Below are 25,281 nucleotides of genomic sequence, written 5' to 3'. Positions count from 1 at the left end.
CACTCTTCCCGAGGGACTTAGAAGAATTTTGTGATATTTTTTATTAAAATAGTGTATAAGGGTATATATATAAATATATTTTATGCACTGTATATGAGCTGGCGATTTCTAAGTCTTTAGTTCCGAGAGGGGTTAATCAGGCTCACTAATAAAGGTCAAGCCACTTGGCTGCCAGAATGCCCTGCTTCAGCACAGACCAGAAAGGCATTGTGATAAGCGTATCCCCGGTATAGTCAGGGGTTAATGGGAGTCGTCCCCGTCCCCCCAGTATACGCCCAGAACCATGGACCCGGTACTTGTGGTTCGGACTGTCTCCAACCAGCCATAATGTTGTGAGAGTGAAATTATGTCTAAGTCCAGCTTCGGTACATTAGAAGCAACTCTGAAACTTAACCTAAGCGTTTTTCGAAGCTACTTTTTGGCTAACTTCTTATAGGAAGGTCTAGGAGCTCTGAAAATGAACGTGCGCGTCTTTCACTCTTCCCGAGGGACTTAGAAGAATTTTGTGATATTTTTTATTAAAATGGTGTATAAGGGTATATATATAAATATATTTTATGCACTGTAAATGAGCTGGCGATTTCTAAGTCTGTGGTTCCGAGAGGGGGTAACCAGGCTCACTAATAAAGGTCAAGCCACTTGGCTGCCAGAATGCCCTGCTTCAGCACAGACCAGAAAGGCATTGTGATGAGCGTATCCCCGGTATAGTCAGGGGTTAATGGGAGTCGTCCCCGTCCCCCCAGTATACGCCCAGAACCATGGCCCCGGTACTTGTTGTTCGGACTGTCTCCAACCAGCCATAATGTTGTGAGAGTGAAATTATGTCTAAGTCCAGCTTTGGTACATTAGAAGCAACTCTGAAACTTAACCTAAGAGTTTTTCGAAGCTACTTTTTGGCTAACTTCTTATAGGAAGGTCTAGGAGCTCTGAAAATGAACGTGCGCGTCTTTCACTCTTCCCGAGGGACTTAGAAGAATTTTGTGATATTTTTTATTAAAATGGTGTATAAGGGTATATATATATAAATATATTTTATGCACTGTATATGAGCTGGCGATTTCTAAGTCTGTGGTTCCGAGAGGGGGTAACCAGGCTCACTAATAAAGGTCAAGCCACTTGGCTGCCAGAATGCCCTGCTTCAGCACAGACCAGAAAGGCATTGTGATAAGCGTATCCCCGGTATAGTCAGGGGTTAATGGGAGTCGTCCCCGTCCCCCCGGTATACGCCCAGAACCATGGACCCGGTACTTGTGGTTCGGACTGTCTCCAACAAGCCATAATGTTGTGAGAGTGAAATTATGTCTAAGTCCAGCTTTGGTACATTAGAAGCAACTCTGAAACTTAACCTAAGCGTTTTTCGAAGCTACTTTTTGGCTAACTTCTTATAGGAAGGTCTAGGAGCTCTGAAAATGAACGTGCGCGTCTTTCACTCTTCCCGAGGGACTTAGAAGAATTTTGTGATATTTTTTATTAAAATGGTGTATAAGGGTATATATATAAATATATTTTATGCACTGTATATGAGCTGGCGATTTCTAAGTCTTTAGTTCCGAGAGGGGTTAATCAGGCTCACTAATAAAGGTCAAGCCACTTGGCTGCCAGAATGCCCTGCTTCAGCACAGACCAGAAAGGCATTGTGATAAGCGTATCCCCGGTATAGTCAGGGGTTAATGGGAGTCGTCCCCGTCCCCCCAGTATACGCCCAGAACCATGGACCCGGTACTTGTGGTTCGGACTGTCTCCAACCAGCCATAATGTTGTGAGAGTGAAATTATGTCTAAGTCCAGCTTCGGTACTTTAGAAGCAACTCTGAAACTTAACCTAAGCGTTTTTCGAAGCTACTTTTTGGCTAACTTCTTATAGGAAGGTCTAGGAGCTCTGAAAATGAACGTGCGCGTCTTTCACTCTTCCCGAGGGACTTAGAAGAATTTTGTGATATTTTTTATTAAAATGGTGTATAAGGGTATATATATAAATATATTTTATGCACTGTATATGAGCTGGCGATTTCTAAGTCTTTAGTTCCGAGAGGGGTTAATCAGGCTCACTAATAAAGGTCAAGCCACTTGGCTGCCAGAATGCCCTGCTTCAGCACAGACCAGAAAGGCATTGTGATAAGCGTATCCCCGGTATAGTCAGGGGTTAATGGGAGTCGTCCCCGTCCCCCCAGTATACGCCCAGAACCATGGACCCGGTACTTGTGGTTCGGACTGTCTCCAACCAGCCATAATGTTGTGAGAGTGAAATTATGTCTAAGTCCAGCTTCGGTACATTAGAAGCAACTCTGAAACTTAACCTAAGCGTTTTTCGAAGCTACTTTTTGGCTAACTTCTTATAGGAAGGTCTAGGAGCTCTGAAAATGAACGTGCGCGTCTTTCACTCTTCCCGAGGGACTTAGAAGAATTTTGTGATATTTTTTATTAAAATGGTGTATAAGGGTATATATAAATATATTTTATGCACTGTATATGAGCTGGCGATTTCTAAGTCTGTAGTTCCGAGAGGGGGTAACCAGGCTCACTAATAAAGGTCAAGCCACTTGGCTGCCAGAATGCCCTGCTTCAGCACAGACCAGAAAGGCATTGTGATAAGCGTATCCCCGGTATAGTCAGGGGTTAATGGGAGTCGTCCCCGTCCCCCCAGTATACGCCCAGAACCATGGACCAGTACTTGTGGTTCGGACTGTCTCCAACCAGCCATAATGTTGTGAGAGTGAAATTATGTCTAAGTCCAGCTTTGGTACATTAGAAGCAACTCTGAAACTTAACCTAAGCGTTTTTCGAAGCTACTTTTTGGCTAACTTCTTATAGGAAGGTATAGGAGCTCTGAAAATGAACGTGCGCGTCTTTCACTCTTCCCGAGGGACTTAGAAGAATTTTGTGATATTTTTTATTAAAATGGTGTATAAGGGTATATATATATAAATATATTTTATGCACTGTATATGAGCTGGCGATTTCTAAGTCTGTGGTTCCGAGAGGGGGTAACCAGGCTCACTAATAAAGGTCAAGCCACTTGGCTGCCAGAATGCCCTGCTTCAGCACAGACCAGAAAGGCATTGTGATAAGCGTATCCCCGGTATAGTCAGGGGTTAATGGGAGTCGTCCCTGTCCCCCCGGTATACGCCCAGAACCATGGACCCGGTACTTGTAGTTCGGACTGTCTCCAACAAACCATAATGCTGTGAGAGTGAAATTATGTCTAAGTCCAGCTTTGGTACATTAGAAGCAACTCTGAAACTTAACCTAAGCGTTTTTCGAAGCTACTTTTTGGCTAACTTCTTATAGGAATGTCTAGAAGCTCTGAAAATGAACGTGCGCGTCTTTCACTCTTCCCGAGGGACTTAGAAGAATTTTGTGATATTTTTTATTAAAATGGTGTATAAGGGTATATATATAAATATATTTTATGCACTGTATATGAGCTGGCGATTTCTAAGTCTGTAGTTCCGAGAGGGGTTAACCAGGCTCACTAATAAAGTCAAGCCACTTGGCTGCCAGAATGCCCTGCTTCAGCACAGACCAGAAAAGCATTGTGATAAGCGTATCCCCGGTATAGTCAGGGGTTAATGGGAGTCGTCCCCGTCCCCCCGGTATACGCCCAGAACCATGGACCCGGTACTTGTGGTTCGGACTGTCTCCAACAAGCCATAATGTTGTGAGAGTGAAATTATGTCTAAGTCCAGCTTCGGTACATTAGAAGCAACTCTGAAACTTAACCTAAGCGTTTTTCGAAGCTACTTTTTGGCTAACTTCTTATAGGAATGTCTAGGAGCTCTGAAAATGAACGTGCGCGTCTTTCACTCTTCCCGAGGGACTTAGAAGAATTTTGTGATATTTTTTATTAAAATTGTGTATAAGGGTATATATATAAATATATTTTATGCACTGTAAATGAGCTGGCGATTTCTAAGTCTGTGGTTCCGAGAGGGGGTAACCAGGCTCACTAATAAAGGTCAAGCCACTTGGCTGCCAGAATACCCTGCTTCAGCACAGACCAGAAAGGCATTGTGATAAGCGTATCCCCGGTATAGTCAGGGGTTAATGGGAGTCGTCCCCGTCACCCCAGTATACGCCCAGAACCATGGCCCCGGTACTTGTTGTTCGGACTGTCTCCAACCAGCCATAATGTTGTGAGAGTGAAATTATGTCTAAGTCCAGCTTTGGTACATTAGAAGCAACTCTGAAACTTAACCTAAGAGTTTTTCGAAGCTACTTTTTGGCTAACTTCTTATAGGAAGGTCTAGGAGCTCTGAAAATGAACGTGCGCGTCTTTCACTCTTCCCGAGGGACTTAGAAGAATTTTGTGATATTTTTTATTAAAATGGTGTATAAGGGTATATATATAAATATATTTTATGCACTGTATATGAGCTGGCGATTTCTAAGTCTTTAGTTCCGAGAGGGGTTAATCAGGCTCACTAATAAAGGTCAAGCCACTTGGCTGCCAGAATGCCCTGCTTCAGCACAGACCAGAAAGGCATTGTGATAAGCGTATCCCCGGTATAGTCAGGGGTTAATGGGAGTCGTCCCCGTCCCCCCAGTATACGCCCAGAACCATGGACCCGGTACTTGTGGTTCGGACTGTCTCCAACCAGCCATAATGTTGTGAGAGTGAAATTATGTCTAAGTCCAGCTTCGGTACATTAGAAGCAACTCTGAAACTTAACCTAAGCGTTTTTCGAAGCTACTTTTTGGCTAACTTCTTATAGGAAGGTCTAGGAGCTCTGAAAATGAACGTGCGCGTCTTTCACTCTTCCCGAGGGACTTAGAAGAATTTTGTGATATTTTTTATTAAAATGGTGTATAAGGGTATATATATAAATATATTTTATGCACTGTAAATGAGCTGGCGATTTCTAAGTCTGTGGTTCCGAGAGGGGGTAACCAGGCTCACTAATAAAGGTCAAGCCACTTGGCTGCCAGAATGCCCTGCTTCAGCACAGACCAGAAAGGCATTGTGATGAGCGTATCCCCGGTATAGTCAGGGGTTAATGGGAGTCGTCCCCGTCCCCCCAGTATACGCCCAGAACCATGGCCCCGGTACTTGTTGTTCGGACTGTCTCCAACCAGCCATAATGTTGTGAGAGTGAAATTATGTCTAAGTCCAGCTTTGGTACATTAGAAGCAACTCTGAAACTTAACCTAAGAGTTTTTCGAAGCTACTTTTTGGCTAACTTCTTATAGGAAGGTCTAGGAGCTCTGAAAATGAACGTGCGCGTCTTTCACTCTTCCCGAGGGACTTAGAAGAATTTTGTGATATTTTTTATTAAAATGGTGTATAAGGGTATATATATATAAATATATTTTATGCACTGTATATGAGCTGGCGATTTCTAAGTCTGTGGTTCCGAGAGGGGGTAACCAGGCTCACTAATAAAGGTCAAGCCACTTGGCTGCCAGAATGCCCTGCTTCAGCACAGACCAGAAAGGCATTGTGATAAGCGTATCCCCGGTATAGTCAGGGGTTAATGGGAGTCGTCCCCGTCCCCCCGGTATACGCCCAGAACCATGGACCCGGTACTTGTGGTTCGGACTGTCTCCAACAAGCCATAATGTTGTGAGAGTGAAATTATGTCTAAGTCCAGCTTTGGTACATTAGAAGCAACTCTGAAACTTAACCTAAGCGTTTTTCGAAGCTACTTTTTGGCTAACTTCTTATAGGAAGGTCTAGGAGCTCTGAAAATGAACGTGCGCGTCTTTCACTCTTCCCGAGGGACTTAGAAGAATTTTGTGATATTTTTTATTAAAATGGTGTATAAGGGTATATATATAAATATATTTTATGCACTGTATATGAGCTGGCGATTTCTAAGTCTTTAGTTCCGAGAGGGGTTAATCAGGCTCACTAATAAAGGTCAAGCCACTTGGCTGCCAGAATGCCCTGCTTCAGCACAGACCAGAAAGGCATTGTGATAAGCGTATCCCCGGTATAGTCAGGGGTTAATGGGAGTCGTCCCCGTCCCCCCAGTATACGCCCAGAACCATGGACCCGGTACTTGTGGTTCGGACTGTCTCCAACCAGCCATAATGTTGTGAGAGTGAAATTATGTCTAAGTCCAGCTTCGGTACTTTAGAAGCAACTCTGAAACTTAACCTAAGCGTTTTTCGAAGCTACTTTTTGGCTAACTTCTTATAGGAAGGTCTAGGAGCTCTGAAAATGAACGTGCGCGTCTTTCACTCTTCCCGAGGGACTTAGAAGAATTTTGTGATATTTTTTATTAAAATGGTGTATAAGGGTATATATAAATATATTTTATGCACTGTATATGAGCTGGCGATTTCTAAGTCTGTAGTTCCGAGAGGGGGTAACCAGGCTCACTAATAAAGGTCAAGCCACTTGGCTGCCAGAATGCCCTGCTTCAGCACAGACCAGAAAGGCATTGTGATGAGCGTATCCCCGGTATAGTCAGGGGTTAATGGGAGTCGTCCCCGTCACCCCAGTATACGCCCAGAACCATGGCCCCGGTACTTGTTGTTCGGACTGTCTCCAACCAGCCATAATGTTGTGAGAGTGAAATTATGTCTAAGTCCAGCTTTGGTACATTAGAAGCAACTCTGAAACTTAACCTAAGCGTTTTTCGAAGCTACTTTTTGGCTAACTTCTTATAGGAAGGTCTAGGAGCTCTGAAAATGAACGTGCGCGTCTTTCACTCTTCCCGAGGGACTTAGAAGAATTTTGTGATATTTTTTATTAAAATGGTGTATAAGGGTATATATATAAATATATTTTATGCACTGTATATGAGCTGGCGATTTCTAAGTCTTTAGTTCCGAGAGGGGTTAATCAGGCTCACTAATAAAGGTCAAGCCACTTGGCTGCCAGAATGCCCTGCTTCAGCACAGACCAGAAAGGCATTGTGATAAGCGTATCCCCGGTATAGTCAGGGGTTAATGGGAGTCGTCCCCGTCCCCCCAGTATACGCCCAGAACCATGGACCCGGTACTTGTGGTTCGGACTGTCTCCAACCAGCCATAATGTTGTGAGAGTGAAATTATGTCTAAGTCCAGCTTCGGTACATTAGAAGCAACTCTGAAACTTAACCTAAGCGTTTTTCGAAGCTACTTTTTGGCTAACTTCTTATAGGAAGGTCTAGGAGCTCTGAAAATGAACGTGCGCGTCTTTCACTCTTCCCGAGGGACTTAGAAGAATTTTGTGATATTTTTTATTAAAATGGTGTATAAGGGTATATATATAAATATATTTTATGCACTGTATATGAGCTGGCGATTTCTAAGTCTTTAGTTCCGAGAGGGGTTAATCAGGCTCACTAATAAAGGTCAAGCCACTTGGCTGCCAGAATGCCCTGCTTCAGCACAGACCAGAAAGGCATTGTGATAAGCGTATCCCCGGTATAGTCAGGGGTTAATGGGAGTCGTCCCCGTCCCCCCAGTATACGCCCAGAACCATGGACCCGGTACTTGTGGTTCGGACTGTCTCCAACCAGCCATAATGTTGTGAGAGTGAAATTATGTCTAAGTCCAGCTTCGGTACATTAGAAGCAACTCTGAAACTTAACCTAAGCGTTTTTCGAAGCTACTTTTTGGCTAACTTCTTATAGGAAGGTCTAGGAGCTCTGAAAATGAACGTGCGCGTCTTTCACTCTTCCCGAGGGACTTAGAAGAATTTTGTGATATTTTTTATTAAAATGGTGTATAAGGGTATATATAAATATATTTTATGCACTGTATATGAGCTGGCGATTTCTAAGTCTGTAGTTCCGAGAGGGGGTAACCAGGCTCACTAATAAAGGTCAAGCCACTTGGCTGCCAGAATGCCCTGCTTCAGCACAGACCAGAAAGGCATTGTGATAAGCGTATCCCCGGTATAGTCAGGGGTTAATGGGAGTCGTCCCCGTCCCCCCAGTATACGCCCAGAACCATGGACCAGTACTTGTGGTTCGGACTGTCTCCAACCAGCCATAATGTTGTGAGAGTGAAATTATGTCTAAGTCCAGCTTTGGTACATTAGAAGCAACTCTGAAACTTAACCTAAGCGTTTTTCGAAGCTACTTTTTGGCTAACTTCTTATAGGAAGGTATAGGAGCTCTGAAAATGAACGTGCGCGTCTTTCACTCTTCCCGAGGGACTTAGAAGAATTTTGTGATATTTTTTATTAAAATGGTGTATAAGGGTATATATATATAAATATATTTTATGCACTGTATATGAGCTGGCGATTTCTAAGTCTGTGGTTCCGAGAGGGGGTAACCAGGCTCACTAATAAAGGTCAAGCCACTTGGCTGCCAGAATGCCCTGCTTCAGCACAGACCAGAAAGGCATTGTGATAAGCGTATCCCCGGTATAGTCAGGGGTTAATGGGAGTCGTCCCTGTCCCCCCGGTATACGCCCAGAACCATGGACCCGGTACTTGTAGTTCGGACTGTCTCCAACAAACCATAATGCTGTGAGAGTGAAATTATGTCTAAGTCCAGCTTTGGTACATTAGAAGCAACTCTGAAACTTAACCTAAGCGTTTTTCGAAGCTACTTTTTGGCTAACTTCTTATAGGAATGTCTAGAAGCTCTGAAAATGAACGTGCGCGTCTTTCACTCTTCCCGAGGGACTTAGAAGAATTTTGTGATATTTTTTATTAAAATGGTGTATAAGGGTATATATATAAATATATTTTATGCACTGTATATGAGCTGGCGATTTCTAAGTCTGTAGTTCCGAGAGGGGTTAACCAGGCTCACTAATAAAGTCAAGCCACTTGGCTGCCAGAATGCCCTGCTTCAGCACAGACCAGAAAAGCATTGTGATAAGCGTATCCCCGGTATAGTCAGGGGTTAATGGGAGTCGTCCCCGTCCCCCCGGTATACGCCCAGAACCATGGACCCGGTACTTGTGGTTCGGACTGTCTCCAACAAGCCATAATGTTGTGAGAGTGAAATTATGTCTAAGTCCAGCTTCGGTACATTAGAAGCAACTCTGAAACTTAACCTAAGCGTTTTTCGAAGCTACTTTTTGGCTAACTTCTTATAGGAATGTCTAGGAGCTCTGAAAATGAACGTGCGCGTCTTTCACTCTTCCCGAGGGACTTAGAAGAATTTTGTGATATTTTTTATTAAAATTGTGTATAAGGGTATATATATAAATATATTTTATGCACTGTAAATGAGCTGGCGATTTCTAAGTCTGTGGTTCCGAGAGGGGGTAACCAGGCTCACTAATAAAGGTCAAGCCACTTGGCTGCCAGAATGCCCTGCTTCAGCACAGACCAGAAAGGCATTGTGATAAGCGTATCCCCGGTATAGTCAGGGGTTAATGGGAGTCGTCCCCGTCACCCCAGTATACGCCCAGAACCATGGCCCCGGTACTTGTTGTTCGGACTGTCTCCAACCAGCCATAATGTTGTGAGAGTGAAATTATGTCTAAGTCCAGCTTTGGTACATTAGAAGCAACTCTGAAACTTAACCTAAGAGTTTTTCGAAGCTACTTTTTGGCTAACTTCTTATAGGAAGGTCTAGGAGCTCTGAAAATGAACGTGCGCGTCTTTCACTCTTCCCGAGGGACTTAGAAGAATTTTGTGATATTTTTTATTAAAATGGTGTATAAGGGTATATATATAAATATATTTTATGCACTGTATATGAGCTGGCGATTTCTAAGTCTTTAGTTCCGAGAGGGGTTAATCAGGCTCACTAATAAAGGTCAAGCCACTTGGCTGCCAGAATGCCCTGCTTCAGCACAGACCAGAAAGGCATTGTGATAAGCGTATCCCCGGTATAGTCAGGGGTTAATGGGAGTCGTCCCCGTCCCCCCAGTATACGCCCAGAACCATGGACCCGGTACTTGTGGTTCGGACTGTCTCCAACCAGCCATAATGTTGTGAGAGTGAAATTATGTCTAAGTCCAGCTTCGGTACATTAGAAGCAACTCTGAAACTTAACCTAAGCGTTTTTCGAAGCTACTTTTTGGCTAACTTCTTATAGGAAGGTCTAGGAGCTCTGAAAATGAACGTGCGCGTCTTTCACTCTTCCCGAGGGACTTAGAAGAATTTTGTGATATTTTTTATTAAAATGGTGTATAAGGGTATATATATAAATATATTTTATGCACTGTAAATGAGCTGGCGATTTCTAAGTCTGTGGTTCCGAGAGGGGGTAACCAGGCTCACTAATAAAGGTCAAGCCACTTGGCTGCCAGAATGCCCTGCTTCAGCACAGACCAGAAAGGCATTGTGATGAGCGTATCCCCGGTATAGTCAGGGGTTAATGGGAGTCGTCCCCGTCCCCCCAGTATACGCCCAGAACCATGGCCCCGGTACTTGTTGTTCGGACTGTCTCCAACCAGCCATAATGTTGTGAGAGTGAAATTATGTCTAAGTCCAGCTTTGGTACATTAGAAGCAACTCTGAAACTTAACCTAAGAGTTTTTCGAAGCTACTTTTTGGCTAACTTCTTATAGGAAGGTCTAGGAGCTCTGAAAATGAACGTGCGCGTCTTTCACTCTTCCCGAGGGACTTAGAAGAATTTTGTGATATTTTTTATTAAAATGGTGTATAAGGGTATATATATATAAATATATTTTATGCACTGTATATGAGCTGGCGATTTCTAAGTCTGTGGTTCCGAGAGGGGGTAACCAGGCTCACTAATAAAGGTCAAGCCACTTGGCTGCCAGAATGCCCTGCTTCAGCACAGACCAGAAAGGCATTGTGATAAGCGTATCCCCGGTATAGTCAGGGGTTAATGGGAGTCGTCCCCGTCCCCCCGGTATACGCCCAGAACCATGGACCCGGTACTTGTGGTTCGGACTGTCTCCAACAAGCCATAATGTTGTGAGAGTGAAATTATGTCTAAGTCCAGCTTTGGTACATTAGAAGCAACTCTGAAACTTAACCTAAGCGTTTTTCGAAGCTACTTTTTGGCTAACTTCTTATAGGAAGGTCTAGGAGCTCTGAAAATGAACGTGCGCGTCTTTCACTCTTCCCGAGGGACTTAGAAGAATTTTGTGATATTTTTTATTAAAATGGTGTATAAGGGTATATATATAAATATATTTTATGCACTGTATATGAGCTGGCGATTTCTAAGTCTTTAGTTCCGAGAGGGGTTAATCAGGCTCACTAATAAAGGTCAAGCCACTTGGCTGCCAGAATGCCCTGCTTCAGCACAGACCAGAAAGGCATTGTGATAAGCGTATCCCCGGTATAGTCAGGGGTTAATGGGAGTCGTCCCCGTCCCCCCAGTATACGCCCAGAACCATGGACCCGGTACTTGTGGTTCGGACTGTCTCCAACCAGCCATAATGTTGTGAGAGTGAAATTATGTCTAAGTCCAGCTTCGGTACTTTAGAAGCAACTCTGAAACTTAACCTAAGCGTTTTTCGAAGCTACTTTTTGGCTAACTTCTTATAGGAAGGTCTAGGAGCTCTGAAAATGAACGTGCGCGTCTTTCACTCTTCCCGAGGGACTTAGAAGAATTTTGTGATATTTTTTATTAAAATGGTGTATAAGGGTATATATAAATATATTTTATGCACTGTATATGAGCTGGCGATTTCTAAGTCTGTAGTTCCGAGAGGGGGTAACCAGGCTCACTAATAAAGGTCAAGCCACTTGGCTGCCAGAATGCCCTGCTTCAGCACAGACCAGAAAGGCATTGTGATGAGCGTATCCCCGGTATAGTCAGGGGTTAATGGGAGTCGTCCCCGTCACCCCAGTATACGCCCAGAACCATGGCCCCGGTACTTGTTGTTCGGACTGTCTCCAACCAGCCATAATGTTGTGAGAGTGAAATTATGTCTAAGTCCAGCTTTGGTACATTAGAAGCAACTCTGAAACTTAACCTAAGCGTTTTTCGAAGCTACTTTTTGGCTAACTTCTTATAGGAAGGTCTAGGAGCTCTGAAAATGAACGTGCGCGTCTTTCACTCTTCCCGAGGGACTTAGAAGAATTTTGTGATATTTTTTATTAAAATGGTGTATAAGGGTATATATATAAATATATTTTATGCACTGTATATGAGCTGGCGATTTCTAAGTCTTTAGTTCCGAGAGGGGTTAATCAGGCTCACTAATAAAGGTCAAGCCACTTGGCTGCCAGAATGCCCTGCTTCAGCACAGACCAGAAAGGCATTGTGATAAGCGTATCCCCGGTATAGTCAGGGGTTAATGGGAGTCGTCCCCGTCCCCCCAGTATACGCCCAGAACCATGGACCCGGTACTTGTGGTTCGGACTGTCTCCAACCAGCCATAATGTTGTGAGAGTGAAATTATGTCTAAGTCCAGCTTCGGTACATTAGAAGCAACTCTGAAACTTAACCTAAGCGTTTTTCGAAGCTACTTTTTGGCTAACTTCTTATAGGAAGGTCTAGGAGCTCTGAAAATGAACGTGCGCGTCTTTCACTCTTCCCGAGGGACTTAGAAGAATTTTGTGATATTTTTTATTAAAATGGTGTATAAGGGTATATATAAATATATTTTATGCACTGTATATGAGCTGGCGATTTCTAAGTCTGTAGTTCCGAGAGGGGGTAACCAGGCTCACTAATAAAGGTCAAGCCACTTGGCTGCCAGAATGCCCTGCTTCAGCACAGACCAGAAAGGCATTGTGATAAGCGTATCCCCGGTATAGTCAGGGGTTAATGGGAGTCGTCCCCGTCCCCCCAGTATACGCCCAGAACCATGGACCAGTACTTGTGGTTCGGACTGTCTCCAACCAGCCATAATGTTGTGAGAGTGAAATTATGTCTAAGTCCAGCTTTGGTACATTAGAAGCAACTCTGAAACTTAACCTAAGCGTTTTTCGAAGCTACTTTTTGGCTAACTTCTTATAGGAAGGTATAGGAGCTCTGAAAATGAACGTGCGCGTCTTTCACTCTTCCCGAGGGACTTAGAAGAATTTTGTGATATTTTTTATTAAAATGGTGTATAAGGGTATATATATATAAATATATTTTATGCACTGTATATGAGCTGGCGATTTCTAAGTCTGTGGTTCCGAGAGGGGGTAACCAGGCTCACTAATAAAGGTCAAGCCACTTGGCTGCCAGAATGCCCTGCTTCAGCACAGACCAGAAAGGCATTGTGATAAGCGTATCCCCGGTATAGTCAGGGGTTAATGGGAGTCGTCCCTGTCCCCCCGGTATACGCCCAGAACCATGGACCCGGTACTTGTAGTTCGGACTGTCTCCAACAAACCATAATGCTGTGAGAGTGAAATTATGTCTAAGTCCAGCTTTGGTACATTAGAAGCAACTCTGAAACTTAACCTAAGCGTTTTTCGAAGCTACTTTTTGGCTAACTTCTTATAGGAATGTCTAGAAGCTCTGAAAATGAACGTGCGCGTCTTTCACTCTTCCCGAGGGACTTAGAAGAATTTTGTGATATTTTTTATTAAAATGGTGTATAAGGGTATATATATAAATATATTTTATGCACTGTATATGAGCTGGCGATTTCTAAGTCTGTAGTTCCGAGAGGGGTTAACCAGGCTCACTAATAAAGTCAAGCCACTTGGCTGCCAGAATGCCCTGCTTCAGCACAGACCAGAAAAGCATTGTGATAAGCGTATCCCCGGTATAGTCAGGGGTTAATGGGAGTCGTCCCCGTCCCCCCAGTATACGCCCAGAACCATGGACCCGGTACTTGTGGTTCGGACTGTCTCCAACCAGCCATAATGTTGTGAGAGTGAAATTATGTCTAAGTCCAGCTTCGGTACATTAGAAGCAACTCTGAAACTTAACCTAAGCGTTTTTCGAAGCTACTTTTTGGCTAACTTCTTATAGGAAGGTCTAGGAGCTCTGAAAATGAACGTGCGCGTCTTTCACTCTTCCCGAGGGACTTAGAAGAATTTTGTGATATTTTTTATTAAAATGGTGTATAAGGGTATATATAAATATACAGTATTTTATGCACTGTATATGAGCTGGCGATTTCTAAGTCTGTAGTTCCGAGAGGGGGTAACCAGGCTCACTAATAAAGGTCAAGCCACTTGGCTGCCAGAATGCCCTGCTTCAGCACAGACCAGAAAGGCATTGTGATAAGCGTATCCCCGGTATAGTCAGGGGTTAATGGGAGTCGTCCCCGTCCCCCCAGTATACGCCCAGAACCATGGACCCGGTACTTGTGGTTCGGACTGTCTCCAACCAGCCATAATGTTGTGAGAGTGAAATTATGTCTAAGTCCAGCTTTGGTACATTAGAAGCAACTCTGAAACTTAACCTAAGCGTTTTTCGAAGCTACTTTTTGGCTAACTTCTTATAGGAAGGTCTAGGAGCTCTAAAAATGAACGCGCGCGTCTTTCACTCTTCCCGAGGGACTTAGAAGAATTTTGTGATATTTTTTATTAAAATGGTGTATAAGGGTATATATATATAAATATATTTTATGCACTGTATATGAGCTGGCGATTTCTAAGTCTGTGGTTCCGAGAGGGGGTAACCAGGCTCACTAATAAAGGTCAAGCCACTTGGCTGCCAGAATGCCCTGCTTCAGCACAGACCAGAAAGGCATTGTGATAAGCGTATCCCCGGTATAGTCAGGGGTTAATGGGAGTCGTCCCCGTCCCCCCGGTATACGCCCAGAACCATGGACCCGGTACTTGTGGTTCGGAATGTCTCCAACCAGCCATAATGTTGTGAGAGTGAAATTATGTCTAAGTCCAGCTTCGGTACATTAGAAGCAACTCTGAAACTTAACCTAAGCGTTTTTCGAAACTACTTTTTGGCTAACTTCTTATAGGAAGGTCTAGGAGCTCTGAAAATGAACGTGCGCGTCTCTCACTCTTCCCGAGTGACTTAGAAGAATTTTGTGATATTTTTTATTAAAATGGTGTATAAGGGTATATATAAATATATTTTATGCACTGTATATGAGCTGGCGATTTCTAAGTCTGTAGTTCCGAGAGGGGGTAACCAGGCTCACTAATAAAGGTCAAGCCACTTGGCTGCCAGAATGCCCTGCTTCAGCACAGACCAGAAAGGCATTGTGATAAGCGTATCCCCGGTATAGTCAGGGGTTAATGGGAGTCGTCCCCGTCCCCCCAGTATACGCCCAGAACCATGGACCCGGTACTTGTGGTTCGGACTGTCTCCAACCAGCCATAATGTTGTGAGAGTGAAATTATGTCTAAGTCCAGCTTCGGTACATTAGAAGCAACTCTGAAACTTAACCTAAGCATTCTTCGAAGCTACTTTTTGGCTAACTTCTTATAGGAAGGTCTAGGAGCTCTGAAAATGAAAGTGCGCGTCTTTCACTCTTCCTGAGGGACTTAGAAGAATTTTGTGATATTTTTTATTAAAATGGTGTATAAGGGTATATATATAAATATATTTTATGCACTGTATATGAGCTGGCGATTTCTAAGTCTGTGGTTCCGAGAAGGGGTAACCAGGCTCACTAATAAAGGTCAAGCCACTTGGCTGCCAGAATGCCCTGCTTCTGCACAGACCAGAAAGGCATTGTGATAAGCGTATCCCCGGTATAGTCAGGGGTTAATGGGAGTCGTCCCCGTCCCCCCAGTATACGCCCAGAACCATGGACCCGGTACTTGTGGTTCGGACTGTCTCCAACCAGCCATAATGTTGTGAGAGTGAAATTATGTCTAAGTCCAGCTTTGGTACATTAGAAGCAACTCTGAAACGTAACCTAAGCGTTTTTCGAAGCTACTTTTTGGCTAACTTCTTATAAGAAGGTCTAGGAGCTCTGAAAATGAACGTGCGCGTCTTTCACTCTTCCCGAGTTACTTAGAAGAATTTTGTGATATTTTTTATTAAAATGGTGTATAATGGTATATATATAAATATATTTTATGCACTGTATATGAGCTGGCGATTTCTAAGTCTGTAGTTCCGAGAGGGGGTAACCAGACTCACTAATAAAGGTCAAGCCACTTGGCTGCCAGAATGCCCTGCTTCAGCACAGACCAGAAAGGCATTGTGATAAGCGTATCCCCGGTATAGTCAGGGGTTAATGGGAGTCGTCCCCGTCCCCCCGGTATACGCCCAGAACCATGGACCCGGTACTTGTGGTTCGGACTGTCTCCAACCAGCCATAATGTTGTGAGAGTGAAATTATGTCTAAGTCCAGCTTTGGTACATTAGAAGCAACTCTGAAACTTAACCTAAGCGTTTTTCGAAGCTACTTTTTGGCTAACTTCTTATAGGAAGGTCTAGGAGCTCTGAAAATGAACGTGCGCGTCTTTCACTCTTCCCGAGGGACTTAGAAGAATTTTGTGATATTTTTTATTAAAATGGTGTTTAAGGGTATATATATAAATATATTTTATGCACTGTATATGAGCTGGCGATTTCTAAGTCTGTAGTTCCGAGAGGGGTTAACCAGGCTCACTAATAAAGGTCAAGCCACTTGGCTGCCAGAATGCCCTGCTTCAGCACAGACCAGAAAGGCATTGTTATAAGCGTATCCCCGGTATAGTCAGGGGTTAATGGGAGTCGTCCCCGTCCCCCCAGTATACGCCCAGAACCATGGACCCGGTACTTGTGGTTCGGACTGTCTCCAACCAGCCATAATGTTGTGAGAGTGAAATTATGTCTAAGTCCAGCTTTGGTACTTTAGAAGCAACTCTGAAACTTAACCTAAGCGTTTTTCGAAGCTACTTTTTGGCTAACTTCTTATAGGAAGGTCTAGGAGCTCTGAAAATGAACGTGCGCGTCTTTCACTCTTCCCGAGGGACTTAGAAGAATTTTGTGATATTTTTTATTAAAATGGTGTATAAGGGTATATATATAAATATATTTTATGCACTGTATATGAGCTGGCGATTTCTAAGTCTGTAGTTCCGAGAGGGGTTAACCAGGCTCACTAATAAAGGTCAAGCCACTTGGCTGCCAGAATGCCCTGCTTCAGCACAGACCAGAAAGGCATTGTGATAAGCGTATCCCCGGTATAGTCAGGGGTTAATGGGAGTCGTCCCCGTCCCCCCAGTATACGCCCAGAACCATGGACCCGGTACTTGTTGTTCGGACTGTCTCCAACCAGCCATAATGTTGTGAGAGTGAAATTATGTCTAAGTCCAGCTTTGGTACATTAGAAGCAACTCTGAAACTTAACCTAAGCGTTTTTCGAAGCTACTTTTTGGCTAACTTCTTATAGGAAGGTCTAGGAGCTCTGAAAATGAACGTGCGCGTCTTTCACTCTTCCCGAGGGACTTAGAAGAATTTTGTGATATTTTTTATTAAAATGGTGTATAAGGGTATATATATAAATATATTTTATGCACTGTATATGAGCTGGCGATTTCTAAGTCTGTAGTTCCGAGAGGGGTTAACCAGGCTCACTAATAAAGGTCAAGCCACTTGGCTGCCAGAATGCCCTGCTTCAGCACAGACCAGAAAGGCATTGTGATAAGCGTATCCCCGGTATAGTCAGGGGTTAATGGGAGTCGTCCCCGTCCCCCCAGTATACGCCCAGAACCATGGACCCGGTACTTGTGGTTCGGACTGTCTCCAACCAGCCATAATGTTGTGAGAGTGAAATTATGTCTAAGTCCAGCTTTGGTACATTAGAAGCAACTCTGAAACTTAACCTAAGCGTTTTTCGAAGCTACTTTTTGGCTAACTTCTTATAGGAAGGTCTAGGAGCTCTAAAAATGAACGTGCGCGTCTTTCACTCTTCCCGAGGGACTTAGAAGAATTTTGTGATATTTTTTATTAAAATGGTGTATAAGGGTATATATATAAATATATTTTATGCACTGTATATGAGCTGGCGATTTCTAAGTCTGTGGTTCCGAGAGGGGGTAACCAGGCTCACTAATAAAGGTCAAGCCACTTGGCTGCCAGAATGCCCTGCTTCAGCACAGACCAGAAAGGCATTGTGATAAGCGTATCCCCGGTTTAGTCAGGGGTTAATGGGAGTCGTCCCCGTCACCCCAGTATACGCCCAGAACCATGGACCCGGTACTTGTTGTTCGGACTGTCTCCAACCAGCCATAATGTTGTGAGAGTGAAATTATGTCTAAGTCCAGCTTTGGTACTTTAGAAGCAACTCTGAAACTTAACCTAAGCGTTTTTCGAAGCTACTTTTTGGCTAACTTCTTATAGGAAGGTCTAGGAGCTCTGAAAATGAACGTGCGCGTCTTTCACTCTTCCCGAGGGACTTAGAAGAATTTTGTGATATTTTTTATTAAAATGGTGTATAAGGGTATATATATAAATATATTTTATGCACTGTATATGAGCTGGCGATTTCTAAGTCTGTAGTTCCGAGAGGGGTTAACCAGGCTCACTAATAAAGGTCAAGCCACTTGGCTGCCAGAATGCCCTGCTTCAGCACAGACCAGAAAGGCATTGTGATAAGCGTATCCCCGGTATAGTCAGGGGTTAATGGGAGTCGTCCCCCCCCCCCCAGTATACGCCCAGAACCATGGACCCGGTACTTGTTGTTCGGACTGTCTCCAACCAGCCATAATGTTGTGAGAGTGAAATTATGTCTAAGTCCAGCTTTGGTACTTTAGAAGCAACTCTGAAACTTAACCTAAGCGTTTTTCGAAGCTACTTTTTGGCTAACTTCTTATAGGAAGGTCTAGGAGCTCTGAAAATGAACGTGCGCGTCTTTCACTCTTCCCGAGGGACTTAGAAGAATTTTGTGATATTTTTTATTAAAATGGTGTATAAGGGTATATATATAAATATATTTTATGCACTGTATATGAGCTGGCGATTTCTAAGTCTGTAGTTCCGAGAGGGGTTAACCAGGCTCACTAATAAAGGTCAAGCCACTTGGCTGCCAGAATGCCCTGCTTCAGCACAGACCAGAAAGGCATTGTGATAAGCGTATCCCCGGTATAGTCAGGGGTTAATGGGAGTCGTCCCCGTCCCCCCAGTATACGCCCAGAACCATGGACCCGGTACTTGTTGTTCGGACTGTCTCCAACCAGCCATAATGTTGTGAGAGTGAAATTATGTCTAAGTCCAGCTTTGGTACATTAGAAGCAACTCTGAAACTTAACCTAAGCGTTTTTCGAAGCTACTTTTTGGCTAACTTCTTATAGGAAGGTCTAGGAGCTCTGAAAATGAACGTGCGCGTCTTTCACTCTTCCCGAGGGACTTAGAAGAATTTTGTGATATTTTTTATTAAAATGGTGTATAAGGGTATATATATAAATATATTTTATGCACTGTATATGAGCTGGCGATTTCTAAGTCTGTAGTTCCGAGAGGGGTTAACCAGGCTCACTAATAAAGGTCAAGCCACTTGGCTGCCAGAATGCCCTGCTTCAGCACAGACCAGAAAGGCATTGTGATAAGCGTATCCCCGGTATAGTCAGGGGTTAATGGGAGTCGTCCCCGTCCCCCCAGTATACGCCCAGAACCATGGACCCGGTACTTGTGGTTCGGACTGTCTCCAACCAGCCATAATGTTGTGAGAGTGAAATTATGTCTAAGTCCAGCTTTGGTACATTAGAAGCAACTCTGAAACTTAACCTAAGCGTTTTTCGAAGCTACTTTTTGGCTAACTTCTTATAGGAAGGTCTAGGAGCTCTAAAAATGAACGTGCGCGTCTTTCACTCTTCCCGAGGGACTTAGAAGAATTTTGTGATATTTTTTATTAAAATGGTGTATAAGGGTATATATATAAATATATTTTATGCACTGTATATGAGCTGGCGATTTCTAAGTCTGTGGTTCCGAGAGGGGGTAACCAGGCTCACTAATAAAGGTCAAGCCACTTGGCTGCCAGAATGCCCTGCTTCAGCACAGACCAGAAAGGCATTGTGATAAGCGTATCCCCGGTTTAGTCAGGGGTTAATGGGAGTCGTCCCCGTCACCCCAGTATACGCCCAGAACCATGGACCCGGTACTTGTTGTTCGGACTGTCTCCAACCAGCCATAATGTTGTGAGAGTGAAATTATGTCTAAGTCCAGCTTTGGTACTTTAGAAGCAACTCTGAAACTTAACCTAAGCGTTTTTCGAAGCTACTTTTTGGTTAACTTCTTATAGGAAGGTCTAGGAGCTCTGAAAATGAACGTGCGCGTCTTTCACTCTTCCCGAGGGACTTAGAAGAATTTTGTGATATTTTTTATTAAAATGGTGTATAAGGGTATATATATAAATATATTTTATGCACTGTATATGAGCTGGCGATTTCTAAGTCTGTAGTTCCGAGAGGGGTTAACCAGGCTCACTAATAAAGGTCAAGCCACTTGGCTGCCAGAATGCCCTGCTTCAGCACAGACCAGAAAGGCATTGTGATAAGCGTATCCCCGGTATAGTCAGGGGTTAATGGGAGTCGTCCCCCCCCCCCCAGTATACGCCCAGAACCATGGACCCGGTACTTGTTGTTCGGACTGTCTCCAACCAGCCATAATGTTGTGAGAGTGAAATTATGTCTAAGTCCAGCTTTGGTACATTAGAAGCAACTCTGAAACTTAACCTAAGCGTTTTTCGAAGCTACTTTTTGGCTAACTTCTTATAGGAAGGTCTAGGAGCTCTGAAAATGAACGTGCGCGTCTTTCACTCTTCCCGAGGGACTTAGAAGAATTTTGTGATATTTTTTATTAAAATGGTGTATAAGGGTATATATATAAATATATTTTATGCACTGTATATGAGCTGGCGATTTCTAAGTCTGTAGTTCCGAGAGGGGTTAACCAGGCTCACTAATAAAGGTCAAGCCACTTGGCTGCCAGAATGCCCTGCTTCAGCACAGACCAGAAAGGCATTGTGATAAGCGTATCCCCGGTATAGTCAGGGGTTAATGGGAGTCGTCCCCGTCCCCCCAGTATACGCCCAGAACCATGGACCCGGTACTTGTGGTTCGGACTGTCTCCAACCAGCCATAATGTTGTGAGAGTGAAATTATGTCTAAGTCCAGCTTTGGTACATTAGAAGCAACTCTGAAACTTAACCTAAGCGTTTTTCGAAGCTACTTTTTGGCTAACTTCTTATAGGAAGGTCTAGGAGCTCTAAAAATGAACGTGCGCGTCTTTCACTCTTCCCGAGGGACTTAGAAGAATTTTGTGATATTTTTTATTAAAATGGTGTATAAGGGTATATATATAAATATATTTTATGCACTGTATATGAGCTGGCGATTTCTAAGTCTGTGGTTCCGAGAGGGGGTAACCAGGCTCACTAATAAAGGTCAAGCCACTTGGCTGCCAGAATGCCCTGCTTCAGCACAGACCAGAAAGGCATTGTGATAAGCGTATCCCCGGTATAGTCAGGGGTTAATGGGAGTCGTCCCCGTCACCCCAGTATACGCCCAGAACCATGGACCCGGTACTTGTTGTTCGGACTGTCTCCAACCAGCCATAATGTTGTGAGAGTGAAATTATGTCTAAGTCCAGCTTTGGTACTTTAGAAGCAACTCTGAAACTTAACCTAAGCGTTTTTCGAAGCTACTTTTTGGCTAACTTCTTATAGGAAGGTCTAGGAGCTCTGAAAATGAACGTGCGCGTCTTTCACTCTTCCCGAGGGACTTAGAAGAATTTTGTGATATTTTTTATTAAAATGGTGTATAAGGGTATATATATAAATATATTTTATGCACTGTATATGAGCTGGCGATTTCTAAGTCTGTAGTTCCGAGAGGGGTTAACCAGGCTCACTAATAATGGTCAAGCCACTTGGCTGCCAGAATGCCCTGCTTCAGCACAGACCAGAAAGGCATTGTGATAAGCGTATCCCCGGTATAGTCAGGGGTTAATGGGAGTCGTCCCCGTCCCCCCAGTATACGCCCAGAACCATGGACCCGGTACTTGTGGTTCGGACTGTCTCCAACCAGCCATAATGTTGTGAGAGTGAAATTATGTCTAAGTCCAGCTTTGGTACATTAGAAGCAACTCTGAAACTTAACCTAAGCGTTTTTCGAAGCTACTTTTTGGCTAACTTCTTATAGGAAGGTCTAGGAGCTCTGAAAATGAACGTGCGCGTCTTTCACTCTTCCCGAGGGACTTAGAAGAATTTTGTGATATTTTTTATTAAAATGGTGTATAAGGGTAAATATATAAATATATTTTATGCACTGTATATGAGCTGGCGATTTCTAAGTCTGTGGTTCCGAGAGGGGGTAACCAGGCTCACTAATAAAGGTCAAGCCACTTGGCTGCCAGAATGCCCTGCTTCAGCACAGACCAGAAAGGCATTGTGATAAGCGTATCCCCGGTATAGTCAGGGGTTAATGGGAGTCGTCCCCGTCCCCCCAGTATACGCCCAGAACCATGGACCCGGTACTTGTGGTTCGGACTGTCTCCAACCAGCCATAATGTTGTGAGAGTGAAATTATGTCTAAGTCCAGCTTTGGTACATTAGAAGCAACTCTGAAACTTAACCTAAGCGTTTTTCGAAGCTACTTTTTGGCTAACTTCTTATAGGAAGGTCTAGGAGCTCTGAAAATGAACGTGCGCGTCTTTCACTCTTCCCGAGGGACTTAGAAGAATTTTGTGATATTTTTTATTAAAATGGTGTATAAGGGTATATATATAAATATATTTTATGCACTGTATATGAGCTGGCGATTTCTAAGTCTGTAGTTCCGAGAGGGGTTAACCAGGCTCACTAATAAAGGTCAAGCTACTTGGCTGCCAGAATGCCCTGCTTCAGCACAGACCAGAAAGGCATTGTGATAAGCGTATCCCCGGTATAGTCAGGGGTTAATGGGAGTCGTCCCCGTCCCCCCAGTATACGCCCAGAACCATGGACCCGGTACTTGTGGTTCGGACTGTCTCCAACCAGCCATAATGTTGTGAGAGTGAAATTATGTCTAAGTCCAGCTTTGGTACATTAGAAGCAACTCTGAAACTTAACCTAAGCGTTTTTCGAAGCTACTTTTTGGCTAACTTCTTATAGGAAGGTCTAGGAGCTCTAAAAATGAACGTGCGCGTCTTTCACTCTTCCCGAGGGACTTAGAAGAATTTTGTGATATTTTTTATTAAAATGGTGTATAAGGGTATATGTATAAATATATTTTATGCACTGTATATGAGCTGGCGATTTCTAAGTCTGTAGTTCCGAGAGGGGTTAACCAGGCTCACTAATAAAGGTGAAGCCACTTGGCTGCCAGAATGCCCTGCTTCAGCACAGACCAGAAAGGCATTGTGATAAGCGTATCCCCGGTATAGTCAGGGGTTAATGGGAGTCGTCCCCGTCCCCCCAGTATACGCCCAGAACCATGGACCCGGTACTTGTTGTTCGGACTGTCTCCAACCAGCCATAATGTTGTGAGAGTGAAATTATGTCTAAGTCCAGCTTTGGTACATTAGAAGCAACTCTGAAACTTAACCTAAGCGTTTTTCGAAGCTACTTTTTGGCTAACTTCTTATAGGAAGGTCTAGGAGCTCTGAAAATGAACGTGCGCGTCTTTCACTCTTCCCGAGGGACTTAGAAGAATTTTGTGATATTTTTTATTAAAATGGTGTATAAGGGTATATATATAAATATATTTTATGCACTGTATATGAGCTGGCGATTTCTAAGTCTGTAGTTCCGAGAGGGGTTAACCAGGCTCACTAATAAAGGTCAAGCCACTTGGCTGCCAGAATGCCCTGCTTCAGCACAGACCAGAAAGGCATTGTGATAAGCGTATCCCCGGTATAGTCAGGGGTTAATGGGAGTCGTCCCCGTCCCCCCAGTATACGCCCAGAACCATGGACCCGGTACTTGTGGTTCGGACTGTCTCCAACCAGCCATAATGTTGTGAGAGTGAAATTATGTCTAAGTCCAGCTTTGGTACATTAGAAGCAACTCTGAAACTTAACCTAAGCGTTTTTCGAAGCTACTTTTTGGCAAACTTCTTATAGGAAGGTCTAGGAGCTCTAAAAATGAACGTGCGCGTCTTTCACTCTTCCCGAGGGACTTAGAAGAATTTTGTGATATTTTTTATTAAAATGGTGTATAAGGGTATATATATAAATATATTTTATGCACTGTATATGAGCTGGCGATTTCTACGTCTGTGGTTCCGAGAGGGGGTAACCAGGCTCACTAATAAAGGTCAAGCCACTTGGCTGCCAGAATGCCCTGCTTCAGCACAGACCAGAAAGGCATTGTGATAAGCGTATCCCCGGTATAGTCAGGGGTTAATGGGAGTCGTCCCCGTCACCCCAGTATACGCCCAGAACCATGGACCCGGTACTTGTTGTTCGGACTGTCTCCAACCAGCCATAATGTTGTGAGAGTGAAATTATGTCTAAGTCCAGCTTTGGTACTTTAGAAGCAACTCTGAAACTTAACCTAAGCGTTTTTCGAAGCTACTTTTTGGCTAACTTCTTATAGGAAGGTCTAGGAGCTCTGAAAATGAACATGCGCGTCTTTCACTCTTCCCGAGGGACTTAGAAGAATTTTGTGATATTTTTTATTAAAATGGTGTATAAGGGTATATATATAAATATATTTTATGCACTGTATATGAGCTGGCGATTTCTAAGTCTGTAGTTCCGAGAGGGTTAACCAGGCTCACTAATAATGGTCAAGCCACTTGGCTGCCAGAATGCCCTGCTTCAGCACAGACCAGAAAGGCATTGTGATAAGCGTATCCCCGGTATAGTCAGGGGTTAATGGGAGTCGTCCCCGTCACCCCAGTATACGCCCAGAACCATGGACCAGTACTTGTGGTTCGGACTGTCTCCAACCAGCCATAATGTTGTGAGAGTGAAATTATGTCTAAGTCCAGCTTTGGTACATTAGAAGCAACTCTGAAACTTAACCTAAGCGTTTTTCGAAGCTACTTTTTGGCTAACTTCTTATAGGAATGTCTAGGAGCTCTGAAAATGAACGTGCGCGTCTTTCACTCTTCCCGAGGGACTTAGAAGAATTTTGTGATATTTTTTATTAAAATGGTGTATAAGGGTAAATATATAAATAGAAGAATTTTTTATTAAAATGGTGTATAAGGGTATATATATAAATATATTTTATGCACTGTATATGAGCTGGCGATTTCTAAGTCTGTAGTTCCGAGAGGGGTTAACCAGGCTCACTAATAAAGGTCAAGCCACTTGGCTGCCAGAATGCCCTGCTTCAGCACAGACCAGAAAGGCATTGTGATAAGCGTATCCCCGGTATAGTCAGGGGTTAATGGGAGTCGTCCCCGTCACCCCAGTATACGCCCAGAACCATGGACCCGGTACTTGTTGTTCGGACTGTCTCCAACCAGCCATAATGTTGTGAGAGTGAAATTATGTCTAAGTCCAGCTTTGGTACATTAGAAGCAACTCTGAAACTTAACCTAAGCGTTTTTCGAAGCTACTTTTTGGCTAACTTCTTATAGGAAGGTCTAGGAGCTCTGAAAATGAACGTGCGCGTCTTTAACTCTTCCCGAGGGACTTAGAAGAATTTTGTGATATTTTTTATTAAAATGGTGTATAAGGGT

Source organism: Ascaphus truei, chromosome 3, assembly GCF_040206685.1.
Source record: "Ascaphus truei isolate aAscTru1 chromosome 3, aAscTru1.hap1, whole genome shotgun sequence".
NCBI lineage: Eukaryota > Metazoa > Chordata > Amphibia > Anura > Ascaphidae > Ascaphus > Ascaphus truei.
This window is presented reverse-complemented; position numbering follows the sequence as displayed.